General features: G+C 37.2%; 1 pseudogene; it reads right to left on the minus strand.

The window, feature by feature from the left end:
- The window catches only part of LOC129923713 (dynein axonemal heavy chain 6-like), an 87,741-nt pseudogene that overhangs the window by 56,614 nt on the left and 4,888 nt on the right, over positions 1–26,239 (minus strand).

The raw sequence follows: 26,239 nt of genomic DNA on the forward strand, positions 1-26,239 counted from the left end.
CCTCCGGCAGCTTCTGCAACTGAGTTGGTGCCAAATGTAATGCGATGCGTTCCTTTGGATCACATCAGCAAGGTCGAGAGAGGGATCATGACGCATGGGCCACCCATGACCCCTTTATCCAAGGCCCAGGAATGCGCCCCGGAGAGGAAACTCTGGTGCTGCTGCAAAGCGGCTAAAACAACACGGGAGACAACAGTTACGGGTTATAAGTCCAACTTGATTGGCGTAATGTATGGACGCCACGGGTTGTCTCTGACGGTGGGAGAGGTCTTCGCGCCTCACTGATCAGCTACCGCCCGCCTCAACCTGGGCAGCCCCCAGTCAGTTAGGTGCTGATCCGCCACAGCCTGCCTGCTCTAATGGGTGCTTAGAGCTTAGTTTAAAACGACAAGTAGGCTGGAAACTTGCACCAAGCAACAAAAGAAGAAAAATTAAACTGAAAAAGAAAATCCCTGTCATGCGACTGGCCACTTGGAATGTCAGGACAATGTGTCCTGGTCTCACTGATGATCTAAGGCAGATCGACGATGCAAGGAAGACGGCAGTTATAAACAACGAGCTAAAAAGGCTACATATCGACATTGCAGCCCTGCAAGAAACCCGACTGGCCGAAAACGGCATGCTCCGCGAGACTGACTACACTTTCTTTTGGAAAGGGAAAGCACAGGATGAGACTCCAATACATGGTGTGGGCTTTGCTGTCAAGAACAGTCTTCTTCCCATGATAGTCCCTCCAGTTGGTGGCTCGGAACGGCTACTAAGCATAAGTATGATGACAGCATCTGGAAAAGTCACTCTAATTAGTGCTTATGCCCCCACACTAAGCTCGCTTCAGGAGGACAAAGACAAGTTCTATGAAGACCTCAAAGAAGCCATTGCAAACATTCCTCAAAAAGAACATATGATCCTTCTAGGTGACTTCAATGCCAGAGTAGGATCAGATAACACTACCTGGCCAGACTGTCTTGGGCTTTTTGGAATCGGAAAGATGAATGAGAACGGACAAAGACTGCTTGAATTCTGCACATACCATAAGCTCTGCATTACCAACACATACTTCAGAACAAAACCACAGCACTGTGTCTCATGGAGGCACCCTAGGTCTGGGCACTGGCACCAGCTGGATATGATACTGACACGAAAAAAGGACATTGGAAATATACTGCTGACACGTAGCTACCAAAGCGCGGATTGTGATACTGATCATACTTTAGTGTCCTGCCGGACAAGACTGCTGCCAACTAAGATCCACACATCACAGGGAAAAAGAAAATCACGCCTGAATACTACTAGCACAAAAAATCCTGATCTTTGCACCGAATTTGAGAACAAATTAGAGGAAGCTTTTAAAAACTTCTCTGTGACTGAGGTAGAAAAAAGCTGGACGTTTATGCGTGATACAATCTACCAAACATCATCACTGGTCTTTGGAAACAAAATCAAGAAAAGCAAAGACTGGTTTGAAGCTAGTCTACCAGAAATGGAAACTGCCACTACGAACAAGAGAGCAGCCATGCTAATCTACAAGAAGGATCCCACCCCAAGCAACTTAAAAAGGCTCAGAGCTGCACGTAACAATGCCCAAAGAGTAGCGAGACAATATGCTAACAAATACTGGCAGGAGCTATGCGAAGATATTCAATCTTGTGCCGACTGTGGTAACATAAGAGGACTATATGAGGGCATGAGAAAAGCCTTTGGACCTCACACCAGCAAGTGTGCTCCGCTCAAGTCAAAAGATGGCTCAATCATCAGCGATCGTGCGCTGCAAATGGAACGTTGGGTTGAACACTATGCAGAACTCTACCAGATTGAAAACGCCATCTCACCAAATGCTGTTTCCAACTTTCCATCACTTCCAGTTTTGACGGAATTAGACGAAACGCCCTCAGTAAAGGAGATGAGCATTGCCATTGACATGCTTGCACATGGGAAAACACCCGGAGGAGATGGCATTCCTGCTGAAGTAATTCAGGCTGGAAAACTTGCCCTAATCAAACCACTCCATGAACTGCTAAGCTTGTGCTGGGAACAAGGAATGGTCCCCCAGGAATTGAAAGACTCCAACATTGTTACAATTTATAAAAATAAAGGCGACCGCTCTGATTGTAACAATTACAGAGGCATCTCACTGCTTAGCATAGTCGGAAAGGCTTTTGCTAGAGTATTACTAAAGCGATTACAGATCCTGGCAGATCGTGTTTATCCAGAGTCGCAGTGTGGCTTTAGGGCAGGTAGATCTACAACAGATATGATTTTCTCTCTTCGGCAGCTACAGGAGAAGAGCAGAGAACAAAAGCAGCCCCTCTTCATAGCATTTATTGATTTGACCAAGGCCTTTGACCTTGTTAGCAGAAGCGGTCTGTTTGCTGTACTAGAGAGAATCGGCTGCCCAAATAAGTTAAGAAAACTAGTGTCAGCTTTTCATGAAAATATGCAGGGCACCGTTCAGTTTGAAAGTTCTTCCTCCAGGCCATTCTCCATTAAGAGCGGTGTCAAACAAGGATGTGTACTGGCCCCTACACTATTTGGCATCTTCTTCTCAGTCGTACTATCCAGTGCTTTTAAATCCCTGGAAGACGGAATATACATCCATAGCAGATCCGATGGAAGGCTCTTTAACCTGGCACGTCTTAAAGCCAAAACGAAAAGGCGTCGTATCTTGATAAGAGAGCTGCTGTTTGCCGATGACGCGGCACTCGTATCTCACTCACAAGGAGGTCTACAGAAGCTAGTGAACGCCTTAGCAGCTGCTTGTCAAGAGTTTAGCCTTACTATAAGTCTCTCCAAGACCGAAATCCTGGCACAAGACGTCGCAGAAATACCTATAATACAAATTGGGAACCACACCCTTTCAGTGGTGCAGGAATTTACCTACTTGGGTTCAACAATTGTCAGTAACCTAGACTTAGACATCGAGCTGACAAAAAGGATAGGAAAAGCTACCACAGCATTGGCAAAACTCTCCAAGCGCGTCTGGGAAAATGGTAAATTGACCACAGCGACCAAAATCCTAGTCTACAACGCCTGTGTTGTGAGCACTCTCCTTTATGGCAGTGAGAGCTGGTCAACATACATGTACCAAGAGCACAGATTGAATAGTTTCCACTTGCGCTGCCTGAGACGCATAATGGGCATCTCTTGGAGGGACCATGTCTCCAATCAGGAAGTTTTAAGATTGGCCAATATGAACAGCATGTATGCTCTCCTGACACAAAGAAGATTACGCTGGCTCGGACATGTCACCCGCATGCCAGATGGCAGAATCCCGAAAGATATCTTATATGCTGAGCTTGTGGAAGGAGTCAGACCCAAGGGCCGCCCAAGACTAACATATAGAGATGTCTGCAAGCGAGATATGAGAGCCTCAGGCATCAGCGAAAGTATGTGGGAAAACATAGCCAAAGACCGGAGTGCATGGAGACAGACTGTGCGTGCTGGGACAACCCTTGCTGAGAACAAAAGAATTGAAGCGGCTTTAATCAAGAGGGATAAAAAGAAAGCTGCCCTGTCTGCTAGCCCTAAATCAGAGGCATACACAAGTACGAATTGTGGCAAAGTCTGCCGTTCTAGAATTGGCTTGATTAGCCACACCAGATTCTGCCCTGTCTCAAGATTAAGCCAAAACCAGTGACTCATTTGGGCGCATCCATTGCCTTTTGAGACAAAAGGAGCCATATATATATTTAATGCAACATCATTTTTAAAAAGCACTGGAATCTTTCTTGGCACCCTGATGGGTCAACCTTAGCTAATAGCATCTGCATGCTTCTATCATTACATTATTCACTACCTTCCATCTCTATCCATTTAACAGTGTAATGATATAATCTTGAAATTCAAAAAGGTGAATACACATTATCATATACACTGCACAACATTTTTTTTTTTGGTTAAATAATTAGAGTTTAAAAAAAATTTTGTTTGATTTTCAATATGAATAAATGTGTTGCCAATTATGTCTTAGTAACTCTTAAGCATAGCATCTATTACAATGTATTACAATCTATTACTATGGACACTTTGACCCCCCCCACCCCCCCACCCCCTAAAAAAATAGAAATGTTATGTTTATGTTAGGGCAAAAATTGTGAAAAAATTGCTACTTTTTCACATTTCTAGGACAATTCACACATAAAGGTGTTGACCAAACTTAGTGTATAGGTTCCCTTTTTTTTTTTAACATTTAAATGTCATAATTACATCAACATACAAAAATTACATTTCAAAATAAGACAAATCAACACACATTATCATTGTCGCGGGTGAAGCTACGGCAAGATCCTGCACCTCAACGATCATGTGGATGTAGGGTGTAAATTTGATTCTCTCACTATTGGCTAAGCATAACATTTTGTTGTCGTCTAACACTGTGTTCATGTTCTCTATCCATAATGCATCCACAGGGCCGTCACATACTATCCACTGATGATCTTTGGTTGTGTCCTAAAGAGTTCAAAATAATGCCAAATGTATTCACAGGCTAGTCACAATAATATACATTTACACTTCATACTCATGTGAATAATGTAACCTACCCTTAAGTAAACAATAGATTCTAACACTTATCTTAACGCAATATTTTCCTGCACATTTTCAAACTAAATCTAACTGCTAAACTCTTACGTTGACACAAAACCTGACAGTCAGTCCCATCAGCCCATCTTTCCACTCAAGCGTTTGTTTGTCCACACCTCCATATAATTCATTCATAGTAATAGATTTTGGATTCATAACATACACATGAACTGGTTGATAGAATTCATTCTGTACACCTTGATTGTACAAACTGGTCAAGGCTTTTTCTAGAATCTAATGAAACAAGTCATCAAAACTTTAAAACATTTTTTTGCTTACATAGATAGGGTTTTTATTGATTTAGTACCATGAAAATGAAGAAGAGGCAGACAGAGAAATCAATGGGAGGACAACATAAAAGAATGGATGGGCCTGCCATTGAAAGAGGTTCTAACTAAGGCAAAAGTCCGAGAGGAATGGAGAAAGACAGTCGATGAATCTTGCCATGGTGCCCCAATGGTCCAACAGACTAAGGGATAGGTAAAGGTAAATTGATTTAGAATTAAAATACATATTATACCTATTCTAATGTTATGTCCTTTCCAATGTAATATCAGATCTGATGCTTAATCTAATGCCTTAATAAGGTTGAAGCACAAACACTACACAATACACATTCACCAAACTTTAGGCATTGGCAGTAGTTAATCTTTTCATTCACAATAACTGAATATTTATTTTTTTTTAAATTGTGTAAAAAAATATTATGAACAGAATGAAAAGTGTTTAGGTTACAAGCTAAATAGTTAGGAAGGAACTGCACCAAATAACTAGCAATGAGTCTGACTACCCTACAAAACATCAGGGGTAGGTAACAAAGAGCTCAGATCATTTAAACAACTGCACAACAAAGCCTGCCAGGTGTCAAAATTTGTATTGATTCTTTTTACTTTCCAAATAACTGTCTTTTATTTTCTTTTTTCATTTTAATGATGCTGTTAGAATATTTTCAAAGAAAATTTGACAACAGTTAATAATTGTTTATTTTGGTTGAGTAAAAAATTTCAGATAACCCTTTAGCAGCTGTATGCATTGTAAGACATAATTGCCTTAAAATATCAATGATTCTTAACCTACACCTACATCATGAAAAAATTCAGAAAACTCGGAATCTGTCCAAAATAGCTAAAATAACACATGTATTTTTTACATCTAACAGTCCATCTTTAAATGTTCTAAGTGTAAAAGATAGTCTTTAATATATTTTAACTCTTTCTCTCCTACTGACGATACCAGCGTTGATTCCACCAGAATGTGGTAAATAATTATGGAGAGAAAGAGTTAAATTTGTTCAAATTGTTATACATAATTCCAAGGGAGGAGCCTATTTTATTTCTTGTCTTTGTCTCACTGGTGCCACAGAGAAAGTTGATATTGAATGTGTTTAATTATTGATTGTTATTAACAAGGTCATTGTACAACAAAAGGACATAATGTGGATAGATGACTATATATTTTTTTTAAATACTAGCTTAGTAGATCATGTACTTTTGATGGATTCCTTATTAGCATCATTAAACTCTGCTTTTAGGCCCTGTTTCAAACTTTTCAAATGCAAGAACATAAAGTCATTAATTTAAAAACAAATGCAATCTTTCATTTGTAGAAAATATGCTTGAATGTGATGACTGAGAATTGTGTGAGTCACAGAGTGAATGAAAACTTACAAGTTTAATATTTACGTACCTAGATTTGATTTGATTTGGATTTTAGGCACATCAGCACAATTTAGGCCATGTCGTGCCTGCAGTCCCTTAAGGACTACTCTCTCTCTACATAACAGGGGCTAAATTCTATACAGTTAAATCATTAAAATCAAGGTCTATTCACAGTTAAAATAGTAAGGGTAGTAAAAATTTAATAATTTGGTAAAAATCTAATGTAAATAGTACATGTTCACAGATTCATAAATCAGATCTTTGTAGACAACCCCACTTCCCGGATAAAGCCCAGTACCTTCCCAGGGTCGACATTGTCGAATAGTGTTTTTAAGTTAGTGGCTCTAAAACACTACAATTAGAATGGCTACAAATTAATACACTACCCTGTAAATTGTGGTCTTTCCACCCCCAGTTGGTCCAACTAACATAACACCATGTCTGACAATCATAGTCTCCAAGAACTGTATCACTTTCACAACTTGCGTGTCCACCACTTGGAGCTTCATTTCTAGTTGGATGTTCATGATCTCATCTTTCAGCTGGCCATAATCATGTTCTGGTATGTTAACACCAGGAAAAAGATCTGAAAGTATGGCCTGCAAAACATTATAAAACCACTCAGTGAACAAGTTTCATAACTATTTCTTCACATTATTAATACTTTTTTTTATTCCACCCAAAATATAATTTTTAAAATTTTGATTTATCTGTAAGAAATATTCTATTTAATGCTGGTGATAAAACCATAAGAAAACTTTCCACAAATGAATTGATAATTCATAGATAACAATGTTTGTCTAAAAACTAATTAAAAGCTTAAGCTCCATGTAAGTAAATACACATTATTAACATGTAATATGAGTGATAATTTAGTTTATGGCATAATAATAATATACAGTCTTTACTATTGTATGGTTCAGTAAGCTTATAGTCAGAAGTAGGGCCTACAAAAATAGACGTAGTGGTTTATTAATCAACAGATTGATTTATCCATTCATCAAATGGTTCACATTTATTACAGGGCTTAACACTGTGGTTTTTACTTCATCTTTCTTTTGTTTTGACATTTGTTGGAAGAGTTTATATATATAGCGGTTAGTCTTTTATAACAGTTCAAAGCATAAAAATAAACAAATAATAGTGATACTTATACTAATAATAATAATAAATGAAAAAGTAAAAACCGAGTTACTTTAAACAGTTTAGCATCGTTGAACAAAAACTTTGGAAGATTTCTATCACGAAGCGCTCGAATCAGAACTACATCTTCCATTTTGTCAGGATTCTGTCTTTTTAAACTGCCAGCCATAACCAGGACAGATTTTACAGCTCGCATACCTAAAACAAAATGTGTATATTATCATAAATTTGCATATTTTATTTGAGTGTGTACATGTCTTTATTTTTAGGATATAATTATTCATGAGTGTCTACTATTTTTAGGACATTATTATTTATGAGTGTGTACTTTTTTTCTAGGAAATACTTATTGATGAATGTGTCAAGGTTATTACCAAAGTCATAATGATCTTGTTGCGAGAGTTGTTCACTACACAGTTTGTACATTTGAACCATTTTCTTGGCTAATGTTCTGGAGGACTCAAATCCTTCTGAGTACAAGATAACTTCAGCAATCAGACCTAAAAGAAAAGAAGCAATAAAATATTAGAACTGGAAATAATTTATCTACAAGGAGTCACTTTGTACAGGAGTGACAATAAACTACATATAAACATCATCTGTAAGTTGATAAAAATGATATATAATAAACACTGCAGCTGCATACATAAACTAAAAGAAAAAGAGAACACATAAGGACTAATGGCATTAATGGAAAAAGCTTCATTTGTCTTACAGCTGAAAATGAATGAATATTGAGAGGAGATGAAATGAATTAGCCCAAGTTCCCAACATCTAAATAGAGAGACAATATAGCAAATCTAGCATAAGATCCAAGCCACCAGAGGCTGAGAAAGAAATTGCATGTGATACCAGAGATAAAAGTAATAAAACATTCAAAAGGATCACTCAACTTTAAACTGGTTCATAGGTTTAGGTTCTATTTTTGTTGTCTTATAAATTAAATACATAAATAAATGTCCTTAGGAGTCAAACTTTGGCCCGAACCATGCAAAGTACAAGACAATACACGACAATGGCCTGTTCTGCACAATGAACAGTTTGTTCAGGCATCCATGACAGGCATCATATGTAGTTGCAGATTTGGGCCTTTTGGGATTTTTCTAAACACTTAGCCATTGTTGTACTTTTAGCTTTTGAATACTACTAAGGAAAAGACCTTCTAGATGTTTCATCATCTTACCATAATCTGGTACCATCATTGATATAGGTCTAAACAAAGCCTGTAAATTATCAGGTAATTCTGTCCGTCCAGCGTAACCAGGATTCATAGTGATGAAGGCTGCACATGTATAAACCAGTTTGATCTCACGCCCTTCAAACATGAACCTATTGAGCTATAGAGGGAGACAACATAGAAAACTTTGTTCTTACCAGTCTAGTAATCTAAAGAGAGAGACAATTTTTTTTATTGTTTCTAACACCAATCAGGTTAACCAATTTCATTACCAAATCTCCTTGACCATAACCTACATGGAAACATACATGCACTACATGCAATTACCAAGCTTCTAAGGATTTTAAAACTTAGAATAAACGCACCCACCTCTCAAACCATCACTAAAACAGAGGTAATGATAATGAATAGTCAACAGTAAATTGGAAATAATGATTATGACGATCTCAGGAATATATTAATATATGGTGTGGTGTAAAAAAGAAAATATATGAAAGTTTTAAATTGCAACATTAGAAAATACAAGAAACTGCTTGACACATAGAATTTGGAAAAATAAGTAAAACAAAAACACTGCCCATGATGAAATATTGTTGTGTTATTCTGATGAAATATTGGTGTGTTCATTTGATGAAATATTGGTGTGTTATTCTGATGAAATATTGGTGTGTTATTCTGATGAAATATTGGTGTGTTCATCTAATGAAATATTTGTGTGTTATTCTGATGAAATATTGGTGTGTTATTCTGATAACTCTTTGAAAGATTGATTTTGTTTCGCTTTTTAAACCAGAGTGGCTGATTTATTCACATTTACATACACACTTGTATCTACTGATTATAATATGGAAAGTTTGCAGTAGTATTTAGTATAAAAATTCCAATCCCATTATTCAAAATCTACAACTTAGAGAAGTCTATAGACTTGTGAGGAGCAGAATAAGTTGAATAAAATTATAGGAATGAGGTACATTTTCTCACACTGATCTTTGTATTTTATAATGATGGACTTATTGGAGTTAATATGGTGTCTTTATTTACTGTGCCTTGTACAACTGAAGCTATTTATTTCTTAGTCTGCAACACTTTTCATAAATATTACTTCCAAAAAAACTAAGCCTAATGATGTTCGCCACTTTTTCTAGAGAACAATGTTTTAGTCTGATTAATTACATTGATTGTTTAACTCCCTTTCCATATAATATTTAAAAAAAACACTCTTCTTTTAGTAGGCAATAATGGAGATTAATAAAGGACTAGATTGAAACACAAGAGGCAAGCATGTAGGCCTTGAGTTTCATGTCAAAAAAACAAACAAACAAGTAGTCCTTGAGTTTTACGCCAAAAACCAACAACAAAAAAACATGTAGGTCTTGAGTTTCATGCCGAAGTGTAATCTAATAAAGGTAAACTTTCATCTGGGTCGTTAGACCTAATAAAAACACAAGAAATCTTCATTCAGAAACCTAGAACCCAAGTATTTACTTTCATGCACAATGTTCAATATGAAAATATTATTTTCTCATTAGATTCTTTTGCTAATATTTTTTTTTTGTCTTTATTACAGTTTATCCTATATTATGATAACCGTATTAAAGTGATTACATTTTGATAAAAGTCACTTTATCTTGATTAGTTATTATTTTATTTATTTTTGGGCTACACTTTATAATTGACACTTCCCTTGATGGTAAGACATGCTTCATATTAGCTGCTTTAGCTTCATGCCTATGTTACTTTTGAATCCTGCCTTATGTACTTTTGATTCCTACCTTAGCTACTTTGGCATTTCTGATAGTAATAAGTTGTTGAGCAATAACAGATAAAACTTCAATATTGATTCGGTTGAACTCATCAAAACAGCACCAGGCCCCTGACTGTGCTAGCCCAGAGAAGAATCCTCCCATCATCTGGAAGAATACAATGGAAATTGAAACTATCAGTTATGTTAAAATAACATAAAATTTTAACATCTAATAATTGCTCAATAAAACAGTATTTAATATAGCTGAAGAAGTCAAACCATAGAGCAGTGATGCCCAACCTAATTCGACCTGCAGGCCATTTTAATTTCCGACACTCGTGTCGCAGGCCACATAACCGAAAAAGTAACAAAAATAAATGCAGAAATGAAATTGACATTAAACTAATTTTATGAGAAACCCATGGATGTAGTACTTACATTAACTAATGGGATATTTGAATTTTTTTTTCACGCATCGAAAAATGGGTTTATTTCTCTACTTCAAATGTGAGCAACATTTTAGCTTTTCCCACCGACCCATTTTCTTGTCTCTTTGTGTTAAATATTCCCATCAATACTGCTATATTTGTTTCATAATGCTGTTCATATGCTGGTTTTTTTTTTGTTAAACAGCCACACTTTCTTTATAAAACAAATATGTTGGCTTATTATCATGTTCCGAACAAAAAGTAAAGATCTGTTCACTTTTTCTGTTACATTTTACATCTAAGTGTTAAATGTCATGGTACCAATCCATTAGAAAAAAGAGAGAGCCCTAACGTAGGTAAAGTTACATTTTTCAACCTTTTTTTTGGGGGGCAGAAGGTATGGGTGAATATCTTAATTTGGTTTGGCGTTTCAGCGGGCCGGATAGAACCACGTCATCTGGCCCGCGGGCCGTACTTTGGGCATCACTGCCATAGAGTAATCATTATCATCATTGACAGACCTCTGTCCTAAGATGACTATGGCTATCCCATAGAGCCTTCCTTGTTAGGGCTATAGCGCCAATGCATACTATGTAGAACCTGGTAGTTCCAGTCTTTTCCATTTAACTGGCTAGGTCAGCTGAGATCATTGCTACATCATTGCTGCATTGCTGCTACATCATTGCTACATTGCTGCTACATCATTGCTGCTACATCATTGCTGCATTGCTGCTACATCATTGCTACAACATCATTGCTACATCATTGCTGCATTGCTGCTACATCATTGCTGCATTGCTGCTACATGGCTGTTCATTGAGTGTCTCTCTACCACTTCTCTACACATGGTGAAGTCTAGATCTATGTCCATGTCTTCCCAAGCATTTATATGCTCTTCTATTCGTTATTGTTACGATCTCTCCTCTACTGCCCAGGCTCTCTTCAAACTGCACCACACGACACAACAAACTCAAAGAACCTCACAACTCATCAGGGCTCCAAAGTAACAGTAGCAATTTAATTTCAAATACATTAGAAATACTGTACGGTTGGCAACAACATCACACTAACTGTCCAAAACCTAGCCTAGCTCCGCCTGACTTCACACACCGTCTGTCTCTAACTTCGCCTCGTCTGGTCACATTGTGAGGTAACGTGAAGTGCAGTCTTTCTAACACACTCACTCTTATATAGAGTCTCTACCGGCCTTCTAGAATGGGATGGAACGTTCTTGGCCACTCAGAATGATCACAATCGCCATGACTTGCGTGCGTAATATTTACACACAGGTCGTTGCCGAACTGGCGTGTACTGTCACTGGTCACAGTTGACCGCTCATCCTGCACTGGACTGTGGCGATTTGAGTAGGCTAAAAACACACAGCACTACCCCCAACTGTGTCACCACCAGGTTTACAACAATATGATTTGATGCATTCTGAAAGCTTCATTTGTACATGATGATCACACCTTTATCATCAAGAGAGTTAAGCAACTATTTTCTTTTTAAAAGTAGGGATCACCACAAAAGTTGTTTTTTTTTTTCCTTTTGATCACATCCACTTGGCAGAGGTGGGGACTTGTTTCACATACATTGACCATGTTTTGTACTCAGAACGCATGTATTGTAGACTTGCATCTTTTTGGGGTGAGTTTTAGTTTTATCAGACTTGTGAGCCTAGTCTAATGAAAATGGAAGCAGCCTTCCCTTCCAATAGCATATTAAGAAATACATGAAGTTTAGAACACTAGAGCATCGCCAATAAAAACACACACAAAAATATAAATCTAGAGAGGATTAATTTACTTCTGTTATAGAATTTATTTATCTTAAAATATATTGTTATATAATTATCTAAGTCACTGAGCCTTGTGGAGTTATATGTCATTCAGTTTTGTAGTGTTTATGTCACCCAGTCTCATCAGTCACATGTCTGTATGTAAGCCATTAGCCATGGTGTTTTTCAATGAAAGTAAGCTTCTCTATACCATTTAGCTATGGTTTGTCTGCCCCTCAGCCATGGTGTCTCTGCCTAAAGGCAGCACGGAAAACCAACTCCTAGATACCCCCTCCCCCCCACCGGTCCACAAATGAGATTGGACCAAAAGCGCTCTGAGCATGCTATAAGCATGAAAGTAGCGCTATATAAAAGCTATAATAATAATAATAAGTCAATGAACAATTTGAACTAAATATTCAATATTCACTAATTCAAATAAAGTCTTTATAAAAGAAACATAATTATATTTAAGGTCCTAATCACCTTATAATCCAAGCTGTCTGAACAATTAAACACTACACACCATATAGCCAAAGCTTTAGCCAAATCTTTAGTTGTTTCAGTCTTTCCAGTACCAGCTGGACCTACAGGTGCTCCACCTAGATCAAGTTGTAGGGCTCCCATAAGGCAGAGATGGCATCTGTCCTATGAATGAGCAATGTGGCATGAATAGAAAACTAAAGATAGAGATGGTTGCTGTTTTAATGCATAAACTAGAAAGATGAAACTTATCCTTCTAGGAGGGAGAAAAAATTTTGTCAATGTCTCTATGATTGTGCTTTGATTGTGCTTATAACTATTTGTCAAAAAGTAACATCTGGCATCACTTACAGATTTTGAGCTCCCATTCTACTAGATTACTAATGAATAAGGTACTAATATGTTAATCATAAAATCTTCAGGCTAGTTAAGCAACTGAGAATTTACAATTTAAAAGTAGGGATCTACACAAAAGTGGTAGCTGTTTTTTTTTAAACTAAAAGCATTGCTATTAAGTTTATTTAAAACTAAAGAATTTATTAGCAATTAATTCTGTTGTGTTCAGTAAATTTGTTAAACGTGTTTGCCCAGTTAATAATCATTGATGTAATAGATATGTCAACTTAGTTATTCAATTATTTTATTTTTTTAATTCAATAGAAATATCCACTTGAATCCTAAAATAGTCAGCTAGGCATGTTCTGAAAATTAGTCAGGTCATGTCATATTATTCAAATGTTTTATCCTGACATTAATTCAAATGTTTTATCCTATCAATTGATCAAACAAATATGCCTGTCACTTGGAAAAATATAAATAGTCCAACGATACCCATATCAATAAACTTACAGTCAGAGGTGTAATCACTAGTCTAGGACAGGCTCCAAGGTACTCATAGCCATAGGTGTAGACAGCAATTGACATTCAGACAACACAGTTATATCTGAGTTGTTTTTGCCATTCAAAACTTAAAAGTTCTGATACCTGTCAACACAAGTTTTGTTGTTTCTTCATTTAACAAACAAATGAAAGAAGGCCAAAGAGATTCATGAATCTAGTAGATCAAAAGAAATGCCACACCAAAAAACTTGGCTAAAGAGATTTTAAAACTGCCAGCAGCTACAACTTACAATTTGAAATATATATAAGATATATTTCCTCTAGATTGTAAATGTTTTGAATGCACATGCAATGTTTCCATTCATGTGCAGAAAAGAAAATGTTTTTGTTTTGTTCCTAGCATTATACTGATCCCCCAGAAAGATTTTTTATTTATATGCAAATGATAATGACACAGACCTAAAGAGACTAAAATGAGTCCTATAGTTACAAATGTAAAAGAGGTAAAGCACTGTGCTACATTTCATCACCATTACCGAAACTATTCTTTATTTTTAAAAACAAAAAATTTTCCCAAAACACAGTTTGTAAAAGCGAAAGAATGAAACTGTAACTTGTGATTTTCCTTTCTATCTTTTTAAAAAGAAGATCTTGTGTTTATTTAAACGATGTTTTTCTAAATGCTCTTTTTTTTTTTGACCATGAAGTCTTGAGTGCTGATTAATATAGGCATAATTAACCAAATTTGGGACAATTAGGATTTTGTCTTTTTTACAATGGATTACCATTTTTAAAATTCCATTTGACTGATTAATTTGTAAAGCTTTGATTTTTTTTCAGACATACTATTTTTAAGATATTAGCTATAGATATTACATTCTAATACAAGATTTTAAAGCTTTTGGTAATCTCAGGGCTGCATGTAAAACATTTCTGTTACCTCAAGGGTCACACAAAATGGTCTTTCTTTTTGCACAGCATGGAGGGATAGATAGGGTACTTGGGGCACTATAAGGTGTTGTCATTACAGATTTTACAATGAATACATTTCATTTAAAAATATTTTTAATGCACATTTCACCAGTCATCTTTTAAGAAGAGGTCTTTGTTGCACGAAGCAATATGTATTTTCTAATGATGTCAAAAAAATTGATTTAGCCATCAAATGGAATTTAATAATATTAGGAAGATGAAAAAGTTCAATGTCAAAAAATGTCTGACCTGTTTTTTCACCATTTCTGAAATTATGTCTTGTGCATGAACATTGATTGTAATAAGAGCGCAGAGTGTAGCTCGTGCCAGTTTAGGAAGTTCTCCTCTCACTGCCCCAGCTAGAAGATTTAACTCCTGTTGATAGAAAGTGATTTTGAAAGTACTGATATATTTTAAGTGCTGATACATAATGGTAGAAAAGATAAGTTTTGTGAAATATAAAATCAAATAAAAATTTTTACTGTAAAGCTTCTTTGTTCGAAGTCCCTCATTCCCCTGATAACTGTTCGAGAGTCTCTAAGAATAGCTGTGACATCACGGGTCCACATCATTTGACATATTGTTAGAACAACCTAAGAACAGAATTGATGTTGAAGAACAATGATAAAAATGGTTAGCTCTATCATATACAAAAGTCTGAGATCAATATGTGTCTGAACTCCAACATAGCAGCAAATGAATTCATTAAGTTTTTCCAAAGCGTAGGACAAATACAAATTAATGAAAGTAGAAATAAAGATGTAAACTCAGAAATCCAAGATAAAATTAAAGAAAACAATCCAGCTTACTCCTTGGGAATGACCACTAATCTTAAAATGAAGGAACTAGATGAATCCCTAAAAGTCCTCAAACCAAAACAAGCCCCGGGTCCAGACAAATTATCAAATGACATGCTTCTTCACTTGGGTCCTCAAGCCAAAAGAAAACTGCTACAAATATTCAATGCTAGCTGGAAATCTGGCAGAATTCCAAACATCTGGAAAAAAGCCATTATGATCCCTATAATAAAGCACTGCAAACCAAGAAATAAACTGGATAGCTACCGTCCCATCATCCTCACTAGCTGTACTTGCAAACTGATGGAAAGAGTGATAAATAGAAGGCTGACATGGATCCTTGAGTCAAATAACCTACTCACTGAAGCCCAGGCTGGCTTTAGAAAAGGCAGATCAACAGAAGATCAAATTGCCTTCATCACACAAGAAATAGAAGACGGCTTTCAAGAAAAGAAACCAACAACAATTGTGTGGGTTGACTTAGAAAAAGCATTTGACAAAGTCTGGGAACAAGGTCTCTTGCTCAAGCTAATCCAGCATCACATATCCCACAGAATGTACAACTGGATAAAGGAATACCTAAATAACAGAAAAGCCTTAGTTTGCATGCAAGGACAAAGAAGCCACACAGTGGGTATAAAAAATGGCATCCCCCAAGGAGGAGTCCTATCCCCAACAATTTTTCTAATATTCATAAACGATCTAAATCAAAACCTACCCAAAAAAGTTAAAAGCAGCATGTATGCAGATGACCTTGCCTTAATTAGCACAGAAGAATATGTAGGAACATCGAAATTTCGATTACAAGATGCTCTTGATAAACTCAATAATTGGTCCAAAGACTGGGGCATGTCCATTAACACAAAAAAGACAACATATACCATATTCTCACTGTCAACAAAACAACAAACAATAAAATTAACATTAGATAAGGAAGCTTTAGAAAAAAATGACAGCCCTACTTATCTTGGAGTCACCTATGACCCGAGACTAACCTGGAAAAACCAAATAGATAAAACACAGAGTAAAGGCATCCAGAGACTATCCCTCTTGAAAAAATTAGCTGGCACAGATTGGGGAGCTAATCACAACATCCTGAAAAAGACCTATACCAGTTATGTAAGACCTGTACTAGAATATGGTGCCACAGCATGGGGCTCAGCAGCCCAAACCAACCTAAGAAAAATAGACAAGGTTCAAAATATTGGTTTAAGGATAATGACAGGAGCAATCAAAACAACACTCATTAGAACTATGGAGGAAACCGCTGCCCTGATCTCTCTGGATGAAAGAAGAGAAATAAAAATCCTTTCCCAATTCACTAAATTGGAAACCTTTGAAAGGCACCCACTTAGAACAAAAATCCACAAAACTGGCACAAAAAACATCTCAAAAGGACCAATTTCATACAGGAATCTCTAAACCTAAAAAAGAAACACCAACTTGAAAAAATTACTCTGGAATCCTCGATACACTATAACGAATTTCCACCCTGGGACGAAAGCCCTATTCCTACTATAAGGGACCATATTGAAAACATAAAAAGAAAATCTGATTACAGACCAACAGAGCTCAAGGAAATAGTGAACTGTTTTCTACATACCAATTACCCTAGCAATCAGTGGATCAGAGTTTACACGGATGGCTCATCCCATAAAGCCACCACAAATGGAGGAGCTGGAATACTTATCGAATGGCCAGATGGAGGAAAACTAGAAAAATCCATTGCAACTGGAGAGCTCTCTGACAGTCACAGAGCAGAAAGGGAAGCACTAGCACTAGCTGCTACCATGCTAGCAAATCATCCAAGTTCCCCTCACAGTCAGATTGTCTTGCTAACCGATGCAAAAACAACCCTCCAAAGCTTGCAAAACTCTGATTCCTCTTTTATTAAAAACCTCAGAACAGCACTTACAAAGCTCAACAACAAGAGCAAAAAAACTGTTATTCAATGGATATTAGCCCATATACAACTAGAAGGAAATGAGAAGGCTGACACACTCGCCAAGAGTGGGAGAACTAACTCTCAAATAAACTCTGCACTCTATCCAGAAGAAATGAAGAAATTAATTGTAAACAAAATAAATGAGAAATGGACGAGCTCTCATCCAAATCACAAGAAAGATGAAGCTTACTATAAGCTATCCCGACAAAACCAACGTCTAATCTTTCTCAGGACCGGACACAACAGAATGCGACAACACATGCACCGGAAGCTCAAAATTGGAGCCAGTGAAATCTGCCCATGTGGAGTATCACCAGAGAATGCCGACCACGTCCTCCAAAACTGCTCTCTTTACCAAGAGGCCCATATAAGACATTGGCCCCAAATCACCCCAATAGAAAGAAAACTATATGGAGAGCTCCCTGATTTGGAAACCACCGCGCAGTTCATCTCATGTATTGGTCTAGTCATATGAACACTCCAACATAACAATGAGAACGATGAAGAAGAAGAAGAAGAATTAGTTATTAAGAGTTACGAGCAAAGTAATCCCTCTTACAAAAAAGGAGGGATTGTCTTTTTTTTTACAACTTCTTTTTATGTTACTTGCATACTTAGAATGAGAACAATACACTGACCTAGACAAGAATAGTGAAAGAAAGAGGGACAGAAGGAAAAAACAAGAGAGACATAGAGAGAGGACAATGGAAAATTCAAGCTAAACTAAGCAACAAGACCTAAAAGACAGTGGTCTATGTCTAGCAGAATAGAACAAACTAAATGTTGATGACTAGCGTACTGATTAACTATTGATAAAGATTTCATCTCATATTATACTGACTACATGTTTGTGTAAACTCTTAAAAATTTCAATACCTCAAACTAGCTAGATCTAACATGGACTCATTACTTTTTTTTTTATTTAAATACACAAAACTTTATTCTTGGCTAGTGGTCTATGTTCTCCTATAAGGTTGTTAAAGTTTGACATTTAATGCTGAGGTTGACTGAAAGAAAAACCAAAGTCTTTGAGAGAATAGAACAGAAAAATGCAGGGTATCAAATACCAGGAAAAGAAGACTGGCTGGCAAAAAGGAGGAGCTCCTCAATACTGTGAAGAGATGAAAGCTGATGAACTGGTTTGGTCATATTGTAAGACATGACTCATTGCCTAAAATCATTCTTCAAGGTACAGTGGAGGGAACATGAAGAAAGGGTCAATCTGGCTGGATAACATAAAATAATAGATCTTAATATCCTGCTAAGAACACCTGCTGATGAGGTAAAGTGGAAGCATTTGGTTATGTGAGCTGTCAAAGTACCCCTAGACCAAAAGTCAAGGGACAAATGAAACGAAGTGATAGGGAAAAATGAATGACTAGATTAAAGCACAAATAGAACAAATAAACAACTAGATTAACACATTAATAGTAACTACCAATACATCTATAAATAACAAGAAACAGGATCAGTTACTGATAATACTTTAGATACTGTACCTCCAAATACTTCCAGTCATGTAACAGACCAATGGGAAATGAGCTAATGTATCCAGGAACAAAGCGTCAGGCCTGAAACATTTAAAAAAAAACAAAAGGCTATTATTAAAATATTCACTTTATTAAAAAAATGCTAAAAAAATTTTGATAGACAATACTAATTCAAGATATTTCTTTATAAACCCATACTAGTAAAAACAACTAAAAATGAAAAGATGTGACACGAAAAAAAACTACTATATTTTGTGCAGAAAACTACGCCATAGGACGATCCCAAGCCCAGCTGAGAAAGGAGGAAGTTTGGGCATAGGGAAAAACCTTTAGCTTCAGTAATAACAAATGGCAAATAAACAGAGGACACAGACCTGGAAGAAGATGGACCTCCAGCTTGAAGGTTTAAGATGGGCAAGACATGGGAGGGGGAGTCAGTGGCTGAATAGTTAAGTGCTTAGCTTCAATACCTGGGGATTTTTAGGGCACCCCGGAGTCCACCCAACTCTAATGGGTACCTGAATTTAGTTGGGGAAAGTAAAGGTGGTTGGTAATTGTGCTAGCCACATGACACCTTTCTTATTAATTGTTGGCCAAAGAAACAGATGACCTTAACATCATATGCATCAAGGTCTGAAATGGGAACTTTACCTATTTTTTTTAAGACATGAGAGCAGTTGGAGAGACTCGCCCAGAACTGAGACTCCTAAAGGAAGATGGTTGGTAGCCTATGCCACAGACAAGACAACAGGCAGAGATGAGATGATGAGACCTAGGAATTTTTTTTATTTCATTGCCTATACTTATAAAAATATTTTATTATACTTACTGGTCTTCAAGTAACACAACTATTGGACTGAAAGCATATGGGTCAATGGAAGAAAATCACAAGGGAATGATAAAGTTGAATATTCCTCCTGAAGCATGCTCTGCCAAGAGTTTAACTAACTGGTTAAATCACCTGGTGGCATTCTTGTAAGCACAATGTGGAAAGACCTGACAAATGAAACACAATGATTGGATAACAAAAGTACATTATAACATTGATGTGTAAGTTGTTCAGAAACTGAACTTTATATGTAGTGTAGACCAAAGTTACTGCCCTTTGATAAGTTTAATTTTTTTTCAATCAAGAATTCAACATTGTTATCCAAAAACATCACAGAGATAGATGAACCAGTATTTCTTCTTCTTCTAGCCAGCTTTAGTGCTGCTGAGCTGTGAGCTCTTTTGCAGACTGTGCCAAGGAAAAAAAAGTGTGCTGTTTTCTTCAGTTGTTCAGCACTGCCGTACATGGTGTTGGTTTTATTGGGATGTAGTGGAAGTAGGGTCTGCCTAAGGTGGATTAGGGAGGGGCATTCAAAGAGGATATGGTTTACGGTTTCAAAGGGGTGGGCGCAATGTCTGCAAAGGGGTAGTTGTGTGGAGTTCATTTTGCTCAGGTGGTAATTTAATAGTGGTGTGTGTCCTGTTCTTAGTTGGAAGATTGTAGATTGTTCTTTGCGGGGGAGGAAGTTAATACTGTCCAGTTTGTTAGGAGTAGTCATTTCTCTGTACATGGCTCTGCCTGTGTTTCCTGATGCCCATTGGTTGAGCCACTCCTCTTTGTGATTGTTGACTAACTCTGGTTGTTCCATAGATGAACCTGCCTTTGATAGCTTATCTGCCTTTTCATTTCCCATGATGTCAATGTGTCCAGGGATCCACTGTAGCGTAATATTGATATTTAATTTTGATATCATCTGGTGGATTATCACAATGAGTGTTGTCAATTCTCTTGGGCTGTTTGAGGTGCTGCTGTTAAGTGCTTGCAGAGTAGATTGGGAGTCTGTAAAGACAACAATATCTGATGGTGGTTGCACTCCTTCATATAATTTGTTTTCCCCTGTCTGGAGTGCTATGGTAATTGCCTCAATTTCGGCTTGGAAGTTTGAGCAGTAATCACCACAGGGTGCGCTTATCTCAAAGTGTTTATTTTTAGGGAAGACCAGGAAGGCACCAAGACCAGCATTGATGGTAGCTTTGAAAGCCGATCCGTCTGTATAAATATGGATAGCTGTTTTTTGATAGCTTTCGATAGTTTCAAGCGTGCCTACTTTGAGCTCCAGTGGATTTGATTCTTTTGTTAAGGTGTTATTTAGTAAATGTGTTTTGATGGTTGGTTGTTTGTAGTTTAGTCCGGGTGTAATGTTTGAAAACCTGGTAATTTTTTCTCTTTTATTGGGTAGGTGGTGTTTTAGGGCTAGTTCGTCAGTAAGTTGGATCAGAGTCCTTTGCTTTTTTTGGTTGTTTTTCCTATTTCTCTGTGTTCGTAATTTATTAGGATGATCGTCCTCCAACCTTCTGTATCTCTCAATAGCTTCTAATGCTGCTCTGTTGCGCCTTAACTTAAGAGGTTCAATATTGGAGTCTATTTCACAGGCTGCTGTGGGAGTAGTTCTCATACCTCCACTAATTAGCCGCAAGGCTTGGTTTTGGATTGTATCTAATGATGATTGATAGGTTTTGTTGGCAGCTACTTGTATGGAGAGACAGTTATCCATTACAGATCTGACATATCCAGTGTATAACTGTCTTAAGGTTTTCTTTTCAGCTCCCCAGGATATTCCTGCTAGGTGTTTTATTATGTTTAATCTTTGTGATGCCTTTTCTTTTAAATCTGCCATAAAGTGTTTTAGAGACAGTCTTTGGTCTAGTTTTACACCAAGATATGTTGGATTTTCTTCTTTATTTATTGGCTGAGAGTCTATTTTTAGGATGTAGTTTCTTTTTGCTGTTTTGTTGCTGTGGCTAAAGATTGAATAAACTGACTTTTCTTTTCAGTATTTCCATTTTCCATAATTTTGAATATGTGGAGATAGTTGTGAGGGCTCTATTTAGTTTGGATCTAGTCAGCACTGGATGTTTCTCTGTAGTCCAAATTAAAAGGTCATCTGCATAAAGTGCCTTATTGACCGAAATGAAGTCCGGGAGGTCATTCATGAAGATTAGAAAGAGAGTGCAGCTAAGGGCTGAACCTTGTGGTAGTACTTCTTCCAAACTTTTTTTACTAGAGATGGCACCTTCGAGTCGGGTTTGAATGGTTCTGTTTTTTAAGAATGCCCTGATCCAGCTGTACATTTTTCCATGGATGCCCATTTTTTTCATCTTCAAAAATAGACCTTTTCTCCACACTTTATCATAGGCTTGCTGCAAATCTATAAATACTGCTGTAGTGTGCTTGTTTTCATGAAACCCTTCCACTGTGTCCTGGATAAAATGAAAGAGGTGGTCTTCTGTTCTACTTGCTTTCCTGAAGCCAGCTTGTGCATTGTGGAGTGAGCAAGTACTTTCTAGCCACCAATAAAGTCGGTTATTGATAATTTTTTCTGCCATTTTGCCAATGTTGGATGTTAGAGATATTGGTCTATAACTTTTTGAGTCTCCAGGTGGTTTATTTTTCTTTAAAATGGGTATTATGTTTGCGGTTCTCCATTCCTGTGGTATGTCTCCAGTTTTCCATGTATGGTTGATAAAGTTAAGTATACAGTTTTGTGCCTGTGGTCCTAGTCCCCGAATCATTTCATTTGTTATTTTATCGGGTCCAGGGGATTTTCTTGACTTGAGGCTTTTTAGGGCAGTATTGAGCTCATGTAGAGTGAAGGGAGTGTCAAAGATCTGACAGTTGACTGTTGGAGCTTTTTCTTCTTTCTTTAAGATATTACTGAAGGCCTGGTCCAGTTGTTTTCTTGGCTTTGACTTGTTAATGCTGGCAAAATATTTATTGAAGGTTTCAGCCTTTTTAAGATTTTCTGTTATTATGTCGTCAGTGCCTTTTATAGGTTGGGGGTTTGTTATTTGTATGAACCAGTATATGACACATTGTTAGCAGGAAAAACATGTTTTGTTATTTTACAGTATTTTTTTAGACCTACTATTATTTGACATATTATTTATATTTGCATTCTTACTGTACTATCTTATGCCCTACAAATCCAGAATTTCTCTATCTTTATTAGACAGAGTATGTTGGAGTATGCATTCTAATACATCCTAATTATCTTGGCCATAAAGTATGTTGTGAGAGACATAAGGTTATATTATAAGTGTGCTTAGAAAAATTGAAGCTTTCGTCAGAGTATTCATTTTATATGACAGGGTTGTTAGCCCTGCGCACAACCGTCTGGGGGAGTGAGCCTTTTGCCTCTATCAATAGCTGCCTTTTATTTTTGTGTAAGCTGCTCTAACCCTTTGTAGATCCCTCCACATCCTGCAAGGCAGCAAATTTGATTTTGCTTCACCAAGGGTATGTTATATTATGAGAGTGCTAAGAAAAATTGAATTTTTCAAAATAACAACTAAGATCTAAGTTTACCTTTCCCAATTTCCCCATTCTAAGCAGCACAAAGATCTTGGTTCTAGCCTGATGTGAAAGTTTGTTTTGCCAAAACCTGATGACATTGTCATGGGGGGATGTCAATTGTTAATCTGAAAAAAAATATTAAAAATATATATATATAAATATGAAAATAGAGACTTTATTGTACAGATGTCCTTGTTGGAATGAAAAATGTGGAATGCGGAATATACACGCATTAATTGTCTGTCATCATTTGGTCATTACAACAATGAAATAAAGAAGGCTACATTTAGACACCATATTTCAAGTTGCTAAGAACTTATTGTATTTGCCTATGATTTTGTCTACCCTGACATAATCTAACCCTTAGTCCCAGCTGTTTCATGTCTTTGAAAAATGTTTGTTGTGAGTTTGGCAAAGACTAGTGATGCTCAGTTTCCATCATCATCATCACTCCTTTGAGTTCCTCATGGAACATAGGGCCTCGACAAAAACATGCCACTCTCCACGGTCTCTTGCTAGTTTTTTAATGGTTTCCCAACTCTTACCGGTCTTCTCTGCTTCTTCAAGTACACTGCGTCGCCATGTTCTTTTTGGTCATCCTCTGAGTCTTGCTCCCTGGGGGTTCCACTCTAAGGCCTGCCTAGCTCTGTTGCTGGTATCTTTTCTAAGGGTGTGACCAATCCATCTCCACTTCCTCTCTAAGATCGGCACTTCTATATTTTTCTGTCCACTCATCTCCCACAGTTTGGTGTTTTCTAATTTGTCATACCAGTGTATTTTTTAGGATATTTCTCAGGCATCTGTTGATGAAGGTCTGTATTTTTTTTTTGTTGTGGCTTCAGTTGTTCTCCATGTTTCAGAACCATACAGTAGGACAGCCTTGACATTAGAGTTAAAGATTCTTAGTTTAGTCTTGTTTGAGATGTGAGGAGATTTCCAGGTTGGTTTTAACTGTGTAAATATCTGACGCGCTAGATGCACACCTGATGCACATACCTTGCCGTGGTGTGACAGCTTGAGTGCCTCAATGACCCTCAGAGCTATACCGGCGGGAGCTCATCACTCCTGGCAGGTACTACCAAGCCAGACAGGTCTGCTAGGAAAGAGGCCAGACAAAAGGTGCATCCCCCTTCCCGGGACACAGGTATTGTTTGATAGGCTAACAACCTGTCCATTGAAAAAATAGTGTTATAGAAACCAGAACAAAAACACAAACACTAAACATTGTCAGAGGCGAAAGTAGAGCTCCACAAAGGAGACTTATGAAGCTATGCAGGGAAAGTCTAACGAATCCTGTGAGGCCGACCACTCTACTTAAACCAATGAAAAAGAAACACTTCCTTATTCAGAAGGCAGCATTTAACTTGGGAACATGGAATGTCCGTACTTTACTAGAACCAGGTAGATGTGCACAAATTGCAAAGGAAATGGCCAACTACAAACTACAGATCCTGGGAATGAGTGAAGTTCGATGGAACACATTCGGTGAAACAAGACTGCAATTAGGAGAAACCCTTCTCTTCTCTGGAAAGGAAAAAGAAGATGACTTACATGAAAATGGTGTAGCACTACTACTAAACAAGGAAGCTTTCAAAAGTCTCAGTTTCAGAACGAATAATTAGAGCAAAATTTTTGTCTAAGTTCAAAAATGTTCATATCATTATGTGCTATGCTCCCACCAACCTTGCAAGTGATACCGACAAAAATACATTTTATGACCAACTGCAAAGTATAGTTGACAAAATGTTTTGATCTTCATGGGAGACTCGAATGCCAAAGTGGGAAGTGACACAGAGAGAGAGAGAAAAGTATGGGCACCCTGGGACTTGGCATCATAAATGAAAATGGAGAAATGTTTGCAGACTTCTTCACATTTAATGAATTAGTTATAGGAGGCAGCATTTTCCCCCACAAAAAATGCCACAAAGTGACATGGGTTTCACCAGACAATAAAACAGAAAATCAAATCAACCACGTTACCATACGGCGGAACTGGAGAAGCACATTACTAGACGTTACCGCTCAGCCACCGTGCCTTCAGCTGAGGCTTGTGGGAAGTTTTTTGTGTTAGGGTGAATAGATTGTGCAGGTTTTCCCTTATAACCCTCCACATCATACTGTGGAAGTCATGACCACCTGCAACCCTGCCATATCCTAGAGGCCTCTGAAGTTTTGTGGGAGAAAGACGAAAAAAAACCTGCATGTCATTTGCCAACATAACCCATGATTAAAGATTACTTACCTCAAGCCTTTCTTTATCATGTGGTAGTCTAACTATTCATTTGTGTTTGTTTTGTTATAAGTTCTATGCCATGAGAATCAAAGCGAAATAGCTGACAAAATTAAACTATTTTGTTATTCAATTTTAAAAAATTTAGCCACATATCTCTTTGCAAGTTGATATGATTCAATCTTCTGTAAAATGACTCCCAAGCTGAGGTTACCTCATCAAATCTGTAGTAGTTTTGTTATTTTATAAGAGGCTTAAAGTACAACTCTTTTAAAGTGCTATTAATGGTCCTATATTTAAGCAATGGCCTCACCTCTAAGTTAGGATTACCATAAAACTCATTCAGGAAGTCTATCAGGCTGTCAAGAGATAATGTTGTAGAACAGACAATCACATGCTTCTTGATCTTAGTTAGACCCTAACTGTAGTCTCCACCACAGTTAACTCTTTCCATGTATGTGGCTAAAATTCCTTGAATCTAGAATGGATTTATAACAATGAACCAGTTAGAAGAAATGAGTTAAAATGTTTAAGTTCCATTGGAATATTTGTAGTAAAGTAAAGTATCCCTTTACTTAGCTAGATTGGGAGACTTGAGTATGATTACATGGCTAGGTATAAAAACAAAGGCCAGG

The sequence above is a fragment of the Biomphalaria glabrata genome, chromosome 17 (genome assembly GCF_947242115.1).
Source record: "Biomphalaria glabrata chromosome 17, xgBioGlab47.1, whole genome shotgun sequence".
Taxonomy (NCBI): Eukaryota; Metazoa; Mollusca; class Gastropoda; family Planorbidae; genus Biomphalaria; species Biomphalaria glabrata.